This window comes from Lissotriton helveticus, chromosome 2_1 (genome assembly GCF_964261635.1).
Source record: "Lissotriton helveticus chromosome 2_1, aLisHel1.1, whole genome shotgun sequence".
In the NCBI taxonomy this organism is placed as follows: Eukaryota; Metazoa; Chordata; class Amphibia; order Caudata; family Salamandridae; genus Lissotriton; species Lissotriton helveticus.
In genome coordinates, this window is record NC_136059.1 from 1,401,858,867 (window position 1) to 1,401,879,350 (window position 20,484).

General features: G+C 42.4%; 1 protein-coding gene and 1 pseudogene across 1 annotated transcript in view; both read right to left on the reverse strand.

Annotated features, from left to right (window-relative positions):
• The window catches only part of LOC144819772 (neuronal acetylcholine receptor subunit alpha-7-like), an 892,484-nt gene that overhangs the window by 512,959 nt on the left and 359,041 nt on the right, over positions 1 to 20,484 (reverse strand). The gene's annotated exons all lie outside the window — the stretch shown is intronic.
• LOC144819136 (mimecan pseudogene) overlaps positions 1 to 20,484 on the reverse strand; it is a 36,471-nt pseudogene that overhangs the window by 14,834 nt on the left and 1,153 nt on the right.

A 20,484-nucleotide genomic window follows, 5' to 3' on the forward strand; every position in this document is an offset into this window, starting at 1 on the left:
GCATGCTGGTGGCGTGGGGACCACTGCTATTCCGTCTGTAATGTGCCCGAGCCTCCCGGCAGGCGGGGGGATCACAAGAGCGACCGCTCCCACCCTCGGAGGCTAATTAATTGGCAGAACAAGAGCGCATTAAGGCGGATATAGGAGGGAGCCCTGTGCTGGCACCTTCTGAGTGTATGAGCTAAAGGCAGGTGGTTGTGTGTTTCAAATGCCTCTCAGACTACAAAACGCAGCGAAGTAAAAGCAGCTGATCACAACATGGAGTGTAGCCAATGTAAATCTGAAATGATGTCCACATTATTTATACGAACATATGGCCAGTATGTCATTTTAATGTTCCAACGATGTAGGCCTGATGGAACAAAATTGACAACTTTAATTAATGATTAGGAAGACGTGCTAAGGGTCCTGTGTATCTATGTTCAATGTCAAATCATAGATACAACTCCAGCAATGCGCCACCTTAACGGCACAGATGCGTCAAGCATCTGTGCCGTTTTTGCCCCATGCTGTGCCGCATTGTAAATGCAGCACACCATGGGTGGCGGAACAGCGGCGCAAGATGACTGGCACATCCCTGGTGATGCGCCAGTCATCATAAATCTATCCCTAAGCTTCTTATCTTGTTAGAGATGAACTGCCATATGTATCATCAAAATATTTTGCATTTCCTAAATAGCGAATTTTAAGGAATAAATAGCGATTCTTTACCATTCCTAATTTGCGATGAGCAAATTGCTAATTGCAAGTTACCCATTCATTTCCATGGGCTAGGAGGCTCATAGGAATGAAGGTTTAATTTGCGATTAGCAATTTGCTCATCACAAATTAGGAATTTTTCCAAGGGTGCAGGGGTGTCTCAAGAACACCCTGCTGCACCCCTGAAAAAGAAATTTGGGGGCATATGGCACACATACATGCCCTAAGGGCATGTGTTGGCGTCATATGGGACCTTTTGTTTTTTTAAAAAAAAGCTTTTTGAAAAGAATTCACAAATTACCACCAATTTACCACAATAGTTTCCAAATCCTTAATGTCATTTTTTACATATTTTTTGTTTGATACATTGCATTTAAGTAGTCACAAAATTTGCAAATCCTTCAGTGCAATTGCAAAATAAGGAATAGCAAATTTTGCTACTCCTTATTTTGCATCAAACTTGTTTGATACATACCATTTGTCTAATTAACATTCGCAAAGGCCAAAATTCGTAGAATTTTGATCTTTGCGAATGCTAATTAGCTTGATACATATGGCCCCAAGTGAGGCCTGTCTTACGACATGGTGCATCTTTTGCATCACTGCTGCATCGGTTTCATGTGGTACGTTTTTTTTACACCATGACATATCTGCCTAAATGCATCAATTTGTAATGTTGTCGCCTCATAGCAAATCTTTTGCACCGCCGCTGCATCATAAAAGTGACGCACAGTGGCACAAAAGAGGCATACACCTATCATAAATCTGTCCCTAGCATTTTAAATGATTAATCCAGGATGACGATAAGGTGTGGCCTATCCAGAGGTTTGTTTAAGGTGAGGCCTACTCAGGATTGCAGATTAAAGTTACGCTTGATGAAGAATACAGAGGAGATAATACATGTAAAGGCCTACCAATGAAGTAAGTAATGTGCACTTTATTGCGCCAGTCATCATAAATGTATCCCTAAGCTTCTTATCTTGTTACAGATGAACCACCATATGTACCATCAAACTATTTTGCATTTCCTAAATAGCAAATTTTAAGGAATAAATAGCAATTCTTTACTATTCCTAATTTGCAATGAGCAAATTGCTAATTGCAAATTACCCATTCATTTCCATGGGCTAGGAGGCTCATAGGAATGAAGGTTGCAATTTGCGATTAGCAATTAGCTCATCACAAAATAGGAATTTTTTCAAGCATGCAGGGGTATCTCAAGAACACCCTGCTGCACCCCTGAAAAATAAATTTGGGGGCATATGGCACACCTACATGCCCTAAGGGCATGTATGGGCGTCATATGGGACCTTTTGTTTTTTGGAAAAAAATGCTTTTTGAAAAGAATTCGCAATTTACCACAAACTAGAAGTTGGTGGTAGTTTCCAAATCCTTAATATCATTTTTTACATATTTTTTGTTTGATACATTGCATTTAAGGAATCGCAAATTTTGAATTAAGGACATTTTAAGTCATTTCCACATGTGCAGTGTTTTCAAATTATGATTTGAAAATCGTTTTTGGGGAAAAGTAATGGTTTGCAAATTTATGACAACGACATAATGGTGTATGCTTCTCTATAAGGCATTTCAGTGTCTCTGATGTCATTTTTCCCATATTACATTATAAGACCTTTCCCCATGGAGCACATTCCTTGTAAATATGCTCCCACCTGTGCATGGCGAATTTAGATTTTGACTGTTTTAGTCACATAGCCATGTTAAAAGTGACCCAAAAAAATTGCAAACGTTTTAAAAAAACACATTCATGTGTCTTAAGGACATTTTAAGTCCTTTCCCCATGGACAATGTTTTCTAAGTGGCGCAAAAGAGGCATACACCTATCATAAATCTGTCCCTAGCATTTTAAATGATTAATTCAGGATAACAATAAGATGTGGCCTATCCAGAGGTTTGTTTAAAGTGAGGCCTACTCAGGATTGCAGATTAAAGTTACGCTTGATGAAGAATACAGAGGAGATAATACATGTAAAGCTCTACCAATGAAGTAAGTGATTTCTACTTCATTGCGCCAGTCATCATAAATGTATCCCTAAGCTTCTTATCTTGTTAGACATCATCCGCCATATGTATCATATAACTATTTTGCATTTCCAAAAAAGCGAATTTTAAGGAATAAATAGCGATTCTTTACCATTCCAAATTTGCGATGAGAAAATTGCTAATTGCAAATTACCCATTCATTTCCATGGGCTAGGAGGCTCATATAAATGAAGGTGCAATTTGCGATTAACAATTTGCTCATCACAAATTAGGAATTTTTTCCAAAGGTGCAGGGGTGTCTCAAGAACACCCTGCTGCACCCCTGAAAAAGAAATTTGGGGGCATATGGCGCACATACATTTTAACAACATTCCTTTACCTCAAAAACGATTTTCAAATCATAATTTCAAAACACTACACATGGGAAAATTACTTAAAATGTCCTTAAGACACATAAAAGCGTTTTTTGATTGCCTTTCCTGCATGGTTGGGTCACTTTTAACATGGCTATGTAACACAAACATTCAAAATCTAAATTTTCCATGCACATGTGGGAGCATATTTACAAGCAATTTGCGCCACAGAGAAAGGTCTTACACTAAAATGAGAAAAATAACATCAGGGACAGTCAATTGCCTTATAAAGAAGCATACACCATTATGTCCTTGTCATGAATTTAAAAACAATTCCTTTTCCCCAAAAACGATTTTCAAACCATAATTTCAAAACACTGCACATGGGAAAATGACTTAAAATGTCATTAAGACACATGAAAGCGTTTTTTGATTGCCTTTCCAGCATGGTTGGGTCACTTTTAACATGGCTATGTAACACAAACATTTAAAACCTAAATTTCCCATGCACAGGTCGGACCATATTTACAAGCAACTTGCGCCACAGAGAAAGGTCTTACATTAAAATGGGAAAAATAACATCAGGGACAGTCAATTGCCGTATAAAGAAGCATACACCATTATGTCCTTGTCATAAATTTAAATCAATTCCTTTTCCCCAAAAACGATTTTCAAATCATAATTTCAAAACACTGCACATGGCAAAATTACTTAAAATGTCCTTAAGACACATAAAAGCATGTTTTCATTGCCTTTCCTGCATGTTTGTATCACTTTTAACATGGCTATGTAACACAAACATTCAAAATCAAAATTTTCCATGCACATGTGGGAGCATATTTACAAGCAATTTGTGCCACATAATTCATAATTTTCTCCTTAAAGCACACTATTCTCTATCTAAATTAAAGAAATATTTTCTCACCTTAGCAAATACTTTGAGTTTGAAAACAGTCTCAGAAACACACCAATTTGTCTTCAGCAGAGCAAAAGGTATGCACTCCAGAGTCTGCAGCTATCAAAAGCACAGAAATGCTGTAATTCTTCACACATATTTCTCATGTCACCCAATCAAAACTCTTCCCTCACTTTTTTTCAAATGAAAACCCTTCCCCCCTCTGCCCTTTCTGCCTATTTTGCATAGCAACCACCTCTTGGAAAACCTCTGGTGTTTGCAAGTTCACACAACAATGTTGCAATTGAACTCTGAACTCTCAGTGCACCTGCATATCCAGTGCATTCTTTCATTTAATGATTTTTTATTGACCACTCAAAATACATCTTTCAAAGAACACATCTGTGCACCCTAACTTTCTGTTTTCAGCAATCAAAATCCACCAATCACTGTTACTGCTTCATGAACACAGAAACTCCACAGTTTTTTTTTTCATTTTACACTCTCATTTTTTCAACTGCCATTTCATTGCCACACTTCATCTGACTGCAGGAGAACCTTCTCTCACCATGTTTTCTGTCTGGATTGTTGGACATAGTTATATTCACTGGGCTCAAAGGTACGTTGAAAACAGGAATTTACCTAACCTCAATTTACAAGATGTGGAAATTAAGTGGTTTGGCCACAGAGGATTAAAATGTCACCAATTGATACCATTGGTGAAAACCTTTATGCATTTGCCCAAACCTGACCTGTTAATTGTGCACTGTGGAGGTAATGACTTGGGCACTTTGACTGGTGTAGGTCTGGAAATGCTTTTAAAGGACACCTTTGAGCAATTAATGGCACTTTTTCCTCAGACTGCCTTGGTATATTCAAATATATGCCAAAGACAGAAATGGAGGTGGTCAAACCAATTTTGTCCACAAATTGAGAAGTCGAGGAAGCATGTAAACAAATCTGTTTCAGCTTACATGAGAGACCATGGAATGGGCTCCCTGTACAACAATAACTTGCGTTACTACATGCAAGATATCTACAGAGGAGATAGAGTTCACTTCTCAGATGAGGGCAACAGAATTTTCACTCTGAATTTAAAAATGTGCATTGGTACCTACTTATAAGTACCTAAATGTACCATAAACCCAAAAGCTCTTCTCAGAGCTACCCTACATCTGATCACTCACAATTATTATTTAACTCTAACATTTTTCACTAATTTTCAACAAAGTACACTCCCGGGGGCGCTACCCGGTACGCGAACCGGGAGCTAACCTCGCGAAATTTTATTTAAAAATGTTTTTTTTTCGCACATATAAGCCTCCTCAGCCACCCTCAGAAAACCTAGGGGGTCAAGATAACTCTACCGTGCCCCCTTCTACCCATTCTGAACATTATTTGCCCTCCATCTTGTATCTTAATTCGACCGAAACACAAAATGGTGGACTCCCGGAACGCTTAAGGTCCGCGAACCGAGGCGCTCAACGGTTCGCGTACCGGGTCGCTCCCTGGGAAGCGCACCATCAAAAAAGGTGGGAAAGTAGTTCACAGAAAAGCCACTGGAGACAATTTCACCAAATATAGATTAGCTCATACTACATACCAATCCCTACCATTTTCACAAATTTGATTGGAATTCCATTTAGCCATTTAGCCTGTAGACCTCTCTAAATACCCTGAGGTAAATTACTTCACAAAACACATCTGAAGTGTTGGAATTGACAACCAATGAAAATGTTACTTTCATTTTCTACTTTTTTTACCTGACATTTGATTGGTTATGTACCTGAATATATATAAAGGAAGAGAGAGAAACACAGCCATTTTGACTACTACTTCCTGAACTACATTGCAAGATCATTTTCACTCACAACTTAAACTTGTTTTTAGAAGGTGAGATATTATTTTATAAATTTGAAAACATTTTCAGATAGTTATATACTATCCCTCTGTAAGAGTTAGACATTGAGAAAGGCTTCTTTATTATAATTATGGATTGATTTAGGTTTCTGTGGTATAATTATGAATTTACTTAGGCTTCTTCACAGGCACTTTTTAATAGTACTACTTCACGCCTGAAACCATACAGTGCCCATAGATTACTTCTCTGTTATAAACTCACAAGTACCTGTCTGAACTTAAACCCAACAGTGCCCTATCTCTACTGATATATTTATTTTTTATGCAAATTACAGCAAGAAAATGGAAGGTGAGCAGAATGTTTCCTTTGAAATTGTTCTGGAGAACAACACAGAAAAAGATATTGAGGACAATGATGACTCAGATTTCATGGATGAATCACGGGACCATGAATTAGTTCAATGTGTAGAATCTGTGGATCATTTACTTCATTATGATGACGGTCAAATGTGGGAACTTATGTTCACTCAACAAGAGGACATATCGGACAGTCAAATGCTAGACGTTCTATTAAATTTTGAAAAACAATCCGAAAAATAAAATTGTATGTAATATTAAAAAATTGTTTGAGTCTTTAATCATTTTTATATGTAATTCATAAACTAGTTAAATGTTAGAAATGTTATTAAATTTTCAACCACAATCACAATAATAAATAATTGCTTAAAAAACTTAAAAAAATAAAAAATAATCAACAAAACCAACAATCAATTAACATACTGCATTTGAAAAGTCTCTCATTCATTTTTCATTGCAGTACGCTGCCCAGAACGCTTCCCGGTTCGCGGACCGGGCGCTACCCACGAAAAAAAACAAAAAAATAATTATTTTTTTTTGCCCCGCGGGGCCCTTTTAAAGCCTCCACATTAAACCTAGGGGGTCAGGGAGGATCTACTATGCCCCCTTATGGGTTTTTCCCCCTTTGTTTTGGCCTCCTCTTGTCTCTCAATCCTACCGAGAGACAAGATGGCGGCCGCTCCGGACTGTTTAGAATGTTGACAGACACCGGAGAGCCAATCAGCTTCGCTACGCGAAGTTCTGGTACGCGCCCCGGTCCGCGAACCGGGGAGCTGCCCGGTCCGCTGTTACAGATATATATCTTTTTTTAAACGGTAATTTCTCAAAATCCACTGGAGCACATATATTGAGACCTACAAAAGGCACATCGGGCTACGCGTCCCTACAATTTTGCCAAGTTTCGTGCAAATCCATTCAGCCGTTCGGGCTAAAAGTGAGGCCAACCGCCCTATGGAAAACTCAATGTTAAAAACACGTTTTGGGACCCCCCTTTTTTCTCGGCCCCCCCTGGATGAACCCCCCCAAATTTTCAGGGGCTGCTCAGAAACAAAATGTTCCATTTTCCAGAAAATTTCATCCAATTCCGTCCACAAACGCCAAAGTTATTAGACATAGAATTTTCAAAAATCCCATAGGGAAAAAATCCTAACTATATATACCTACTGGCGACCGCCAGTAGGTAATATATATATATATATATATATATATATATATATATATATATATATATATATATATATATATATATATATATATATATATATATATATATATATATATATATATATATATATATATATATATATATATATATATATATATATATATATATATACACACACATGGGAGCTACTGGCTTAGCCAATGCTTGTTCTTTTTGACGTCAACCATTTTTTATCTCTTCACAATGTGGGTATGGCTTTATTTTTCCTAGTGGGTGGTGTTATGCCCACTCCTTTTGAGGTTCTTTATGTTTATTCTTTCTCAAAGCTAGATCCCCTAAAAGAGTAAAGTTCAAGCACCAAGGTTTGGACGCTGTGATGTTTTTGAGACTTTGACCAAGAGAGCCCTCTACCTTTTGTTTCAACGACAATGACTGTTTATCTGTCTTCGAGGCTAATCTTAATCAAGCCAGCTACAATATGAGCATCAGTAATCACCCTGTAAAAGATGTTAATCGCACCCAAATATTATGCAGCTAAGATATCTCGCCCTCTAATTCCGTATTTAGGAAGGCACTGGATGAGGCAGAAACAGGGCCGTAGCCACGGGTGGGGAGGTGGGGGGGCTGAGGGGGCCGGGCACCCCGCAACCCCATAATAATGCCTGCCCCCCCCCTAAATGAAACTGCAAGCATGTCAGAGATTGCTTTCAGACGGAAAGCTTGGGGCTAGTGAGGTCATCTCAGAAGCAGCAGTCCAAAAAAACTGAAAATCAGGAAACAGGGCCTCACTTTTAACAAAGATGCCTTTCTCTTTTGCTGTGGTTTTATTTAGGAGAGAGAAAATGCCTGCAGTGAAAGCGCAGCTAGAGCCAGGGTCAGAGGCTTTTGGATAGAAAAAGCAGCAACATTGTATAATTTTGCTCAGGGTGGTGGTAGGAAGCAAACTGCTCCAGGGCCCTATTCACCACACCTCCAAGCAAAACGGGAATATTTTTCTTCAGTCTACAACTCCTCTTGGGACTGCAGCGGCGCAAGACACACTCCCCATGAATCAAGTTGAAGATCAGGTTAGGTTTCGATTCTGTTTTATAGTTTGACACACCAAATTAAATCATACCCATTCTCTGTGTTTAAAGTAGCATTCGTTTAGTCAATGAATAAACAGTCACACTCATCCCAGAGAGCCTGTTGCTTGCATAGGGGGGCTGAGCAGGGTAGGTCTGTCCTGTGGGGCAATCTACCAGTAGCAGGAGGACTGATCTGACAGGTCAGTGGATTGGCTATTTTTGACTGTTTGTGGTCTGTTTATGTCTTGAGGGCTGTTTTTTGCATTTGATTACTTACAACTATTGCCTGAAGCAAGCACAAATGCATGCATCTCCCATACCTTGCAAAACAGCCATACAGCGTGTCTCTGCAAGCTCAAAACGAATCTGATTTATAAATACGGGGTTTTCTATCTGATTTGCTAATGAGACCATGTTTATTTTGGTTTTAGAGCCTATGTTCTGTCACAGTCCAACCCTGCGCCTGAGAAGGGAGACAAAGGTTCTGTCTTCTGTGATCCCATGACCGTGGCCTCAACACTGTTAAAAGAGGAAAGCAAGTCTTGGGAAGAGAGTTGATGAGCGAGGAAACCAAATTACTTCGCATTCTTATGAGAGAATTGGTGGGTGAGATAGGTTTCTTGTAGTACTGCAGTGAATATGTTTCTAACCCGAAAGCCATTCAAGTCCCTTTTTGTTTGTTCCTGAAGAGAAAAAAATACCTTACATGACTTCTTCTCTTTGAAGAAGGAATTTTCCACCCTCAGTCTTAGAAAAAAAGTTTGCTCATCCAACAGCTCATTTTAGCATAGAAATGCATGCTCTTAAGTCTTTACAGATGTGCAGAATTACAGGGTTTATGGGATTGGGGTATGGCGTTAGTGAACTCAATGAAAAGACAACCTTCAGTATTTTTCAGAGGGCAGCATTAAGAGTTTGTGGATAGAGGCATGCAAGGCCACTGCTGGCATTGGAATGGGGAGGAACAGCAATGTCAACTACTAGCACTAAGCACAACTAACGGTAGTGTCATAATCTGTATATTGTATTGTAGTGATATAGCACTTCATACCCTTATAAGGTGCCGAACGACATGCATATTTGTGGCCGCATATGTGTCCACTGATATGTATGTTGATGGATGAGTGAGTGTGCGTGTTTCTGTGTGATGGAGGTGGGGAGTAGAGGCTGTCTTTCTGTTCTCAAACTAAGACAGAGAAACCCTACCAGTTTTGTCGATTTTATCATTTTTAAGCAAAAGTGCCTTTAGTTTTACTTTCTCCACTTTGACAAAGACCTCCAGTTCAATGTTAATTAATGGAGAAAATACATTTCCATGACTTCTTTGGTACTTCTCCAATTCCAACATGTTGATGTGTATGGTCATGTGTCCACTTTCACAGCTATCACAGCCCAGCTCACTGGTATTCCTGTTTATTGTCTGAAGGTGTAATTAAAACACAAGAAACCTTTGTCTGTTGATAATGTCCAGAATCCTCCAGTGCCCGGCCTGGCACTGAAGATTGCAAGATGAAGGGGGATTCTTTAATGCAGCACTGTACAGAGGAATATGCTAAATTGAGTGTCTTCCTCAGCTGTCTCATTCCCTTTCCTGGATGCAAGAAGAAATCTGCCTTGCACCGTGATTTGTTGTCAGGAGAACAAAAGCCGTTCTGATGGCAAAGCATACGAGATAAATGTTAGGAGCTCTAAAGTTGAGCCAGGATTTCATTTTAGAGCATCAGGACAAACCTGGAATTTTTTAATCATGCTTTCAGTGAGCCTGCTATGGCGCAGTAGCAGGGCTTACCCTAGGCCCCACATCCCCCAGGGTTTCTTGTTTTGGAGGGGGACCCCTCACCCTCTAAGCCACACCATTGCAGAATGTGTGCAATGGCATGGAATAAGAAATAGTTACATGCTCTGGAAAGTCGCTCTGTTTTTCCAAGCAGGCCCCAGCAGTGCAAGGGGGGCCCCAACCGTTCAGATGTCCCCCATTGAGCCCAAGACCGATGACAATCGGTGCAATCTGGGATACGCTGGGGTCCTTCCTCACATTCTGCAAGGGGGGCATCATTGTGCCTTGTGCCACTGCTCAGTTGTATATTCTTAATAAAATAAACCACCAAAAAATCGCAGCTAATTGTTAGTGACATGTATGCCTTTTATTTCTTGAATGGAGAAGTGACAGTGGTACCAGTACCACCCAATCAACTCTCCCCTTTTAGCTTTACACCTCTTGAAGCAGGAAGACTGGTCCAGGACAATCAGTAATATGGTAGCAGCTTCCTGTCTGAATCTGGTATTTTCAAGGTTGCATTACATTTGGTTTTAAAACCTCTGTTAAAAACAAATCGAAGCGTGAAGTCAACTTATGAAATACAAGTTACTTATCAATTTGTTTTTTACATTGAATCCTGTTTCTAGTAGATTGACGTTTCTTATATATTAAGGACTACAAATGCCAGAATGCAAAAGAAACTGGAATAGAAAAGCTACTACAACAAACAAAGAACACCTCTCGGTTAAACCAACAGTGCATACATGTGGAATTCTGCAGATTAAAAAGAAATGTCTGTCTGCAATGTATTGATGCCAATGTTCAAACCTATTTGGACATCAGTAAGGTGCAGTACATTGTACAATTGTGCATTGTATATTGCATAATACTGGCAGTAGGCAAAGTTGAAAGTGACTTGGGAAGATAATATTCAGGAGCTGGCTTTCATTTCAAAACAGTAAGCACGGCAAGCTTCACATCCAGCTCATTAACCTCATGAGAGACTGAACTCATAAGAATCAGACTATTGTGCCTGCTGGACTAGCTACTGTTGAAGGGTTTTCAACTAATCCCAACACGCAGCTTTTACATACACAATCATAATGCAGCATGCACAGACTTCAACATATAGCACAACAATAAGCACACTACATATTAAGCAAAAAGACAGATCACAGAACCAAAAGTATATCATCACGATTACAGCACAAATAAGCCTTGCATACTAAGCATATAGCACACACAAGTCACAACAACAAACAATACATACGGAAAACACACACACACATCATGCACAGCTATATTTTCTATGTAGAATCAGTTAATAATGCTTCATTAAAAACTGGACATTGGTATTGTTTACATACCATACCTCAATTTTCAATGAACCTCTACTGTCAGAATAGTGCATTTTGCAGTCCTAAACCACTGTTCAATTAAATTTGTTAGAAAGCCAATTCATCTGAAATGGTACTCATAAAAGTATCCAGTGCTATGATGGGCAATTTTTGTTGGGCGGGGAGAGCAACTGTTTTTACACCGCTGCTAATTCAACCATTGCGTGTATTTTTATAGAGAGTGGACTAGACTTATCAGTATTAAAAAAGCCTAGCAACCCTTTGAAGTAAGACTGCTCCTGTCCCAGAGCTACAGTACCAATACTGCAAAATGTCCTCTTATGTCATGCTTGAAAACATTAATAAAGAGATATAAAAAATAAAACCTTGGCCCCTGTGTGTGGTACAAGACATGCACAAAAGTGATATTCTCAATGACCTGTTACAGCTACGGGTCAAGATTGGTACACACCTAGTTACTAAATACTCTTTTTGAGCCACTTGAAGAAGGCAGGCACTCTTGCTACAGTATTATTTTTGAGCATTGTCCATGCAGTAGTGGAACTGGGCGGCAAAATTAGTAGAGGTGGAATGCGCTTGAGAAGGAAACGGGTAACTTCTTACGAAAAAAGTTTGGGCCCCTGTACTTATTTATTTATTGCACATTAAGCACTGCTCCACTGCATTGTGAAACAAATCTTAAACTATTTCTTTAACTTTCAAATGATTAGTGAAACTGCTTCCCTATATGTATTTAGAAAAATTTGCCTTATGTGGAGATAATCATATTGCTTCATCCATCACTGTAAGACACTTATTAATGAAATGCTTGGTTGCTTTTCAGTTCTACCTTTTTTTAAAAGAGTCATCTTCCTAAAATGCTATTTCACATCTTGTGTTTTTTTAAATGTATCCTTCCCAATACGCTTTATCGTCCCATATCCATTTTTTATATCGCCAAATCACTTGTGCATCTGTATCCCAGGCCTTGTGACTCTTCTCTCCCCTTGGTGGTTTGAAGTCAACCTAGGATGAGATAAGTAGTTTATAAGCGAACAATGCCATTATGTGAGACAGTAAGTCTAGTGCAGCGACCCAGTGAGGGTGTACACTAAAACTAGGAAACGTACACAGAGGCACCAAGAATGGCTCTGGGGCTCTTACAGTGGGCCTCAAACACTGTCACTAGCACACTGCCACAGGAGAACCAACTATGACATGGGGGCCTTGATGTGATCACAGTGACAAATAGGCACTTGCACTCGAACAATAACAGGGGGACACTGGCACAGGGGCACTAGCAAATGGGCAATGTTAGTAAGATAATGAGACAGGCAAATCAAGACTGACACTAAGGCACTGGCACAGGGGTACCAAAACAGGACCGTCAATACTTATATGGGGACAGTGACATCGGATATGGGGGACTGCAGCGAGGGCAAGGTCGGCAGAGCAAAGCTGGCGGGTGGGGGTGTGGAAGCTGAGTCATCTGTTGAGGTACGCTGGTGAGTGCTTTGTGTGCGTGGGTGAGGAGTTTGAAGGTTATCCTCTTGTTGACGGGGAGCCAGTGCAGGTCTCTCAGGTGGGGTATGATGTGGCTGCGGTGGGGGATGTCTAGGATCAGGCAAGCAGAGGCTTTCTGGATGCATTGCGTCCGTTTCAGGAGTTTGGTCGAGGCACCTGCGTAGAGGGCGTTTCGGTAGTCCAATCTGCTGCTGACGAAGGTCTGGGTAACCGTTCTTCTTATTTCAGTGGGGATCCACTTGTAGATCCTGCAGAGCATGTGGAGGGTGTTGAAGCAGGAGGAGGAGACGGCATTGACCTGCTTAGTCATGGAGAGGGTGGAGTCGAGGATGACCCCCAGGTTGCGTGCGTGGTCGGTGGGTGTTGGGGCTGTTCCCAGTGCTCATGGGTTGCATGTGCGATTAGACCGTTATTTGCTTTCAGAAGAGTTGCTTCCACACATCTCCGCAGTATATTATTTAGGGTAGAACGCACTCGGATCATAACCTGCACGTGTTGGAGGTGGAATGGGAACGCATCAGGCCACCGGTTCCCACCTGGCGGTTGGAACCTGACATTCTATTAGATGTGCCATTTTGTAATCTACTTGCCACTAACATCACACACTACTTTGAGGACAATACAGAGTCAGCTACAACACCACAAGTAGAATGGGACGCGTTTAAGGTAGTGGTCAGAGGCGTTTGCCTATGTGCGTAGGCGGGTATGCGAAGACAGCTAGAGGCTGAACTAACAGACCTTGAAAACACATTACTTCAGAGAGAGGGTGAGGTGGTGGAGGCTCCGCAATACCACTGGCGCAAGATAGAGAGGAACAATTTCGACTGCTAGAGCGACTCTGCCATATACATTATGCAGCACACTCAGCGCGAAAGCACCATAAGGGGGACAAACCGGATAAATTGCTGTCATGGCTGATACGACAAGATGCCGCGACCACACCAGTGACATCCATAAACACTGCACGGAGAGTCACAGTACATGCGCAGAGACATACATAGCGCTTTTGTAACACACTACGTCGAAATGTATAAATCTCATTTGCAAACTACAGCTGGGGACATACAGGCCTTTCTCGCTGACCTTGCACTACCACAACTAGCCCCAAGCCAGCAAGAAGAATTAAATGGTCCTATTCTGCCGGAAGAAATCAGAGAAAATATTTTCTCCCTCTCAAATGGCATATTTCCAGGCCCTGACGGATTGCCGGTTGAATTTTATAGAGCTTACTAGGACATATTAATACCAGAGCTACTGCGGGTATACAAAGCAGCAATACAAGATTCCGTGCTCACGTCCACGCAAAACGAGGCACGGCTGATCTCCCTCTTAAAACCAGACAGGAATCCTGAATCCCTAGCCTCATATCGCCCGTTGGCACTGCTCAACACTGATTATAAAATATTTGCTTAAATGTTAGCCAAACGCATAGCCCCGTTGGTCACAACTTTGATACACCAATATCAAAACGGATTTGTCCCAACCAGAAGTACCTCTTTAAACATTCGTAGGCTGTTCCGAATTCTGAAATATGCATTAGACCGCTGGCCACGCTCTGGCTGTTTGGTGCTGGATCTGGAAAAAGCATTCAATATTGAGCAGATATGAGTTGGGAGAAGGGTATTTGCAAATGGTACAACTACTATATCAGTCCTCTACGGTGCGGGTCCGCATGGGAAAGCTAATATCCAACACAACACGTGTGAGGCGAGGTACCAGGCAAGATGTCCACTATCCCCATTGCTCTTCTCTCTCGCCATGGAACCATTAGCAGCCCTGCTTAGGGAAAGTGGCATGGACTAGGGTATCCCCCTGGGAGATGGTCTACCTGCGGTCTCCCTATACGTGGATGATCTGCTTTTATACGTGAAAGATCTGCATAATATTCCCCCAGGTATATCTGAATTATTTCGTACCTATGAAAAGATGTTGGGGCTCAGAGTGAACTGGTCCAAATCGGGCGTCTATTCTTTCGATAATACCGTGGCAGAAGTAGACATAATTATCAATGAGACCGCCCTCCCCTGGTACCCGACCACGTTCAGATACCTAGGCATTTACATATACAAGTCCCCAGTGGATATATTAGATGGTAACCAGGTGCAAGCCATTTCTTCAGTTAAGGCACAGAAACAATTCTGGAAGACCCTCCCATTAAACGTGATGAGTCGCATTTCGTTAGTCAAAATGATAATATTACCGAGATTGCTGTATTATTTTGCAAACTTCCAGTGTATGCTCCAGTCAGACTGTTTCATGAACTAGAGGGCCTGATTCAAGGCTTGATTTGGAATAAAGGTAGGCCCAGAATAGCATTACAGAAATTATATGCGCCACCAGAGCAAGGTGGCTTGGCAGTCCCGAACATGGAACTTTATTACCTAGCAGCCCAGCTACAATGGGTCACTAAATTGGTGAGTGGCCATACATGGCAGACACAGCAACCATGTTGCCCCCATGGACACAGACCCATTGTACAGAATCTTTCATCAGCTTGCGAAGCTCCCCCACCCCCCTCAAATACATATTGAGTTAGCACATAGATGTTACCGGAGAAGCCTGCAGCTCACCAGGGATACGGTCCCGTACACCCCTACATTGCCGCTTACCGGAATGCTCAGAGGCAGGGATGCTTTGACAGAAACAGAGCTGGCGTCTTGGCGTGAGGCAGGCGTGGAAATGCTGGGCGACCTGTACGTTGAGGGCACACTTTCGTCTTTTGAAGCCTTGTTAGCAGATAGTGGCGCACCTGCGGGCCAATTTCTTCTACACACTGCTATAATGCAGACATTGATGCAATCGTGGGGTGAACTGACAACTGAGCCATCCACACATTTGCTGTTACAGCATTGACATGTCAATGGGGAGGGATCACATTTGATCCACTGGTTGGTACAAGCTTTACTCAAACACGTTTTAAAACCATTAGTGAGTCTTCGTGCGCACTGGGCTGAGGACTGAGGCTGTCTCTGGTCCGATAAAGAATGGGGACACATATTAGTCAGCGCTACATACATACCGCATAATTCCAGGTTTAAACTTATACAAACATACATATTTTGATGTTTGAATAGCTTTATTTCGATATATTAGTCATATCATAAAAGCATTACAATATAAAACAGATAAAAAAGTACATACAATTACAATTCATCCCTCTAGACATTTTATACCGTTTTTCAGTTCCTCCATCTTACACAAAGCTAAAAATATCATAGTGGCAATTCATTTGCCATAAAATTATTAAGATAGCTGGAACAAATGCAGGACATATTACTGGAGAAGCAGTTTCCTCGCGGATCTTATCCGCCATGACCAACCCAGAAATTTAGCCAGGCAACAGGCGAACAAGGGGCGAGCATCAGATCTTAGGATGCGTAGAGCCTCTAGATGCGATCTAGTGCCAAGGCTCCTGCATAATGGTTTCAGCCATCTGCACCGAGGTGATACATAGGCTGGGCATTCAAACATTAAATGGGTAATGGACTCCTCCCTATTTTCGCAAAAAGGGCAGAATGGTGTAGTTTGCAGCGGTGGCTTCCAGCTTGCTGTCCACTGTCCTAAGGGTAAAACTCCCACCCTAAATTTAACATACAAAGACCTATCCCCCGGGTTAAGGATCACATCCAAATAGGGTTCCCTAAAAGGGAGCTCCTTAAATAACAAAAACTCAACAACAGATCTGCAAGGTTTAGAATTACTAGTTCGCACATTTGCCACCCAAGACCAATATAATTTCTTAAGCACCTGTTTGGGTGGAGCTGTTCTGTTGGCCCAAGCGTCTTCAAGTCCAAGTTCACAAAGGAGCCACTTAACTTCCCTGAGCCAGCCAACCTTATACCAGCCAGAGGATGAAAGGAGTTCACTTAGGGCTTCCGCATAGCTCGACAGTTCAGGTACATTCCATATACGAACCCACAATAAGAGGGGACGTAACCTTGCTTGCTCGCATATTGGACGTGTACCTGCATCTAATAAGAGTGGGAGTGTGGGAGTGCTGTATGGTAGTCTCAAATATCTTTGTGGAATTTATTTTCAAGATGGGACAGAGTAACAACTCTCTGAACACCCCACAGTTCCGCCCCATACAGCGCAGCACTCACCACCCTTGCCCTATAGATGTCTAGTATCGCCCCAATAGGTTTAAGAGTCGAGGCACGATGTTCTTTTAACAGAGCCCCTGTGACCCTCTTATGAGTCAGAAAGACTTTTTGGTGGTGAGCCTTCCAACTCATGGAATCACAGAGTCGGATGCCTAAATAATCAAATTCCTTTACCCTTTCAAGTGAAACTGAGTCTAGGGTTGGAGGGATGACTGTCTTCCTAGGGGGGTTTAAGACCAGGAATTTGGTCTTACTTACATTGATGGCAAGGCCCCTAGAGTCACAAAAGCCCTTGAACCTTGAGAGCAACATTTGCAGGCCCGACGGAGTTTTTGAGATCAGGAGGGTATCGTCTGCAAATAGGAGGGTTGGTATTTTCCTGCCAGCCAGGGAGGGTACATCAGCTGGATGATTGAGAAGGTACTCCACCACTCCGTTCACATAAAGTGAAAACAGAGTGGGGGCTAGCACACAACCCTGGCGGACACCCCTATCTACAGGAATACGAGATGTTTTTTGGCCCTGATCTCCCCACCTGATCTGTGCAAAGTTGCCCTCATGGAACTTAGTAAGCAAAACCAACAAGTATGGGGGGATATCCAAGCCCTCTAGGACATTCCACAATTGGTCTTGTGGGACCAGGTCAAAGGCAGTCCGTAAATCGATAAATGCGAGATACAGACTGCCCTTGCCCAATACGACCACTTTCCAATAAAGCATTAAAAGGCGGAATGTCTGTTCAATGGTACCAGTTCCTGATCTAAATCCAGCCTGGAAGTCAGACAGGACCTTATTACCCTCTACCCAATGTAAGATCCTGCCTAAGACTACTTTGCCTGCTACCTTCTGGGTGGAATCTAGCAAGCTGATGGGGCGGTAATTAGCAGGGTCGTCCCGACAGCCTTTCTTAAAAATCGGGACGACCTCCGCGCCCCTCCATGAGTCCGGAAGACAGCCTCCCGACACGGCCTCATTTAGAAGTGAGGCAATAAGGCTACTCCACACCTCTGTATTGACCCGCAACAGATCACCCGGGATGCCATCTGGGCCTGCAGCCTTATTGGCAACAAGGGACCTAATTACCCCATCAACTTCCTTAGCAGCAAAGGGGTAATCATTGGTTGGGTTAGCAACCTGCGTTATATACAAGGAACCCCTATTCGTCTCTAGTGCGCCTGGAGGGATGGAGTAAAGCTTGGAAAAATGGGCAAACCAAGCGTCCCCTGTAATGTTGCAAGTCAGTTGTGAATCAACAGGCTTATCCCTACCTCTAAGCAAGTCCCAAAACCCCTTCGTGTCCTTTTTAGAACTCGCATCCATTAGCTCTCTCCAGAAGGTTGTTTCGTGTGCTTCCCTTGCCACGGCTAAAGCTTTTTTATAGCTTTTTCTAGTAAGTCTAATTCAAGCTGGGTCTTTTTGTTTCACAGCTAGAATAAGTTCTCCCTTGGCTTCACGACATGCAAAGGAGTACCATTTGTCTCTTCCCTTGGGTGCAATTCTGCTTGTGGCCCTTGCCCTGCTCTGTGGGACTATAAACAACTCACTTAGAGCTGAGACTGTTTCTGTGAGGACCGTAAGGACATCGTGATTGATAGTTTCCGGTTTATCTAAACGGAGCTTCACAGCTGTCATTATAGTCATGGCTTGGGCCATCCTTCCCTCATCTCCAATAACTTTGGCCCATTTTAAACGCTTACCACAGTTCGAGGGAACAAGTTCATGGGATGATTTCCATGTAGGTAGAGACGTGCTTGGGATCCTGTCTAGCCACGGGGGAGTAAGGGTGAGGGCCAGAGGGTTATGGTCACTATCAGCAGTCAATAGGACTTCCATGTCTTGGAAATACGACCATAGCTTGTAATTCAACAATATATAATCTATTCTAGAAGTATGGCCCACCCTATTATAGGTGTGCACTCCCATGGGATCTGACTTAGATCGACCGTTAGTTGCTCTAAGGTCGTATTCCATACAAATTGAGTTAATATCTATGGCACTCTGGGTCCATTTTTTAATCGGGGCCAGAGAAGGCATAGGAATGCCTCTCCTAGCGTCATCTACCCAAGTGTCCAAAATGTCCTCGCTGGCTAGAGGTTCAAAGCAGCAGTTAAAATCTCCTGCTAAGACAACAAGGGAATCAATGTTGCAAGAGCTTAGCGCCTCTTCTACTCCGGATGAGGATAACATAGAATTCCCCCCCCTAGCCCCCCTTAAGTAGAGGTTAAACACTTCTATCTTCCCACCCCCGTGGCACTGTATTGGAAGTCTTTGGAGATCTGGGGATTGTGTATTGATGTGCCTTATGGATAGACCTACTGCAATACTGACCCAAATAAGAAGACCACCCGACGGGCGACCTTTACTGCCCTGGGGTTGGGTTGCAGGCACAAAATAGGTTGTGTACCCTACCCTGTGGCGAGGTTCCAAGCACCATGTTTCTTGTAGAAGGCAAATCCCAAAGGGATCCACAAAAGAAATCCAATCTGGGTTGTCAACATTACGTGCCAGCCCTGCAACATTCCAACTTAGGATCTTCAACTGGGGTATTTCTATATTTCTGTGTCTGGGCAATAGGGCAGGAGCAGGGGGAACAAGATTGGTAACAGAGCCCAACCTAGAGCCATGCTCAGGCACTGGCATCGCTACATCAATTCTAGCCTCTTCCTGGGAACGAGTGATAGCCCTGGTGACGGAAGTTCGTTTTCCAGCAGGCAGGGGCATCTGGTGGGATGATATAGACGTCGATAGCAGTGCAGCTGGCTCATGCACAATTGCATGGGCTCTAAGAGTGTTTAAGGTGTTCGGTGCTTCCTGCACTAACGAGGCATGTGCCTTTAGTTGGGCAAATCGAGCGGAACTTATCCTGTCAGGTTTCGTTACCAGGGATGAATAATCAGAGTCCCCATGGGATAAGGAGGTCTTTGGAAACAATGGAGAGTCAAGAGGCTTAGGGAGTCAATCTACTTCTTCAAGACAGCTGTACATATTCGACGTAGGAACCCCGAACCAGCATCTAGATGGAACTTGCTCTTTAGTAGAATACCCCCTCCCGGACTGGTGGTGTACCATGGACCAATCACCCCCATTATACTGTGTAGTGCGTGGTGGGTAAAAGAAAGATAGTGGCAAAGGTACAATGGATAAATCTTCGCCAATAGTACACCATGAACAGATAAAGTGGGCCGTGTGTGGATCCTCAAATGTCACAACTATACAGTCACCAGGTCTGGACTTCCGCGAAGGACCCACCCAGGGAACTCTTCGCAACATTTTAACCCCACATGTCCGACCATTTGGAATCGGTCTATGCACATTAAGCCAGTGCATGACTTTGTTCTTCAGAGACCAATGGTTTTCGTGG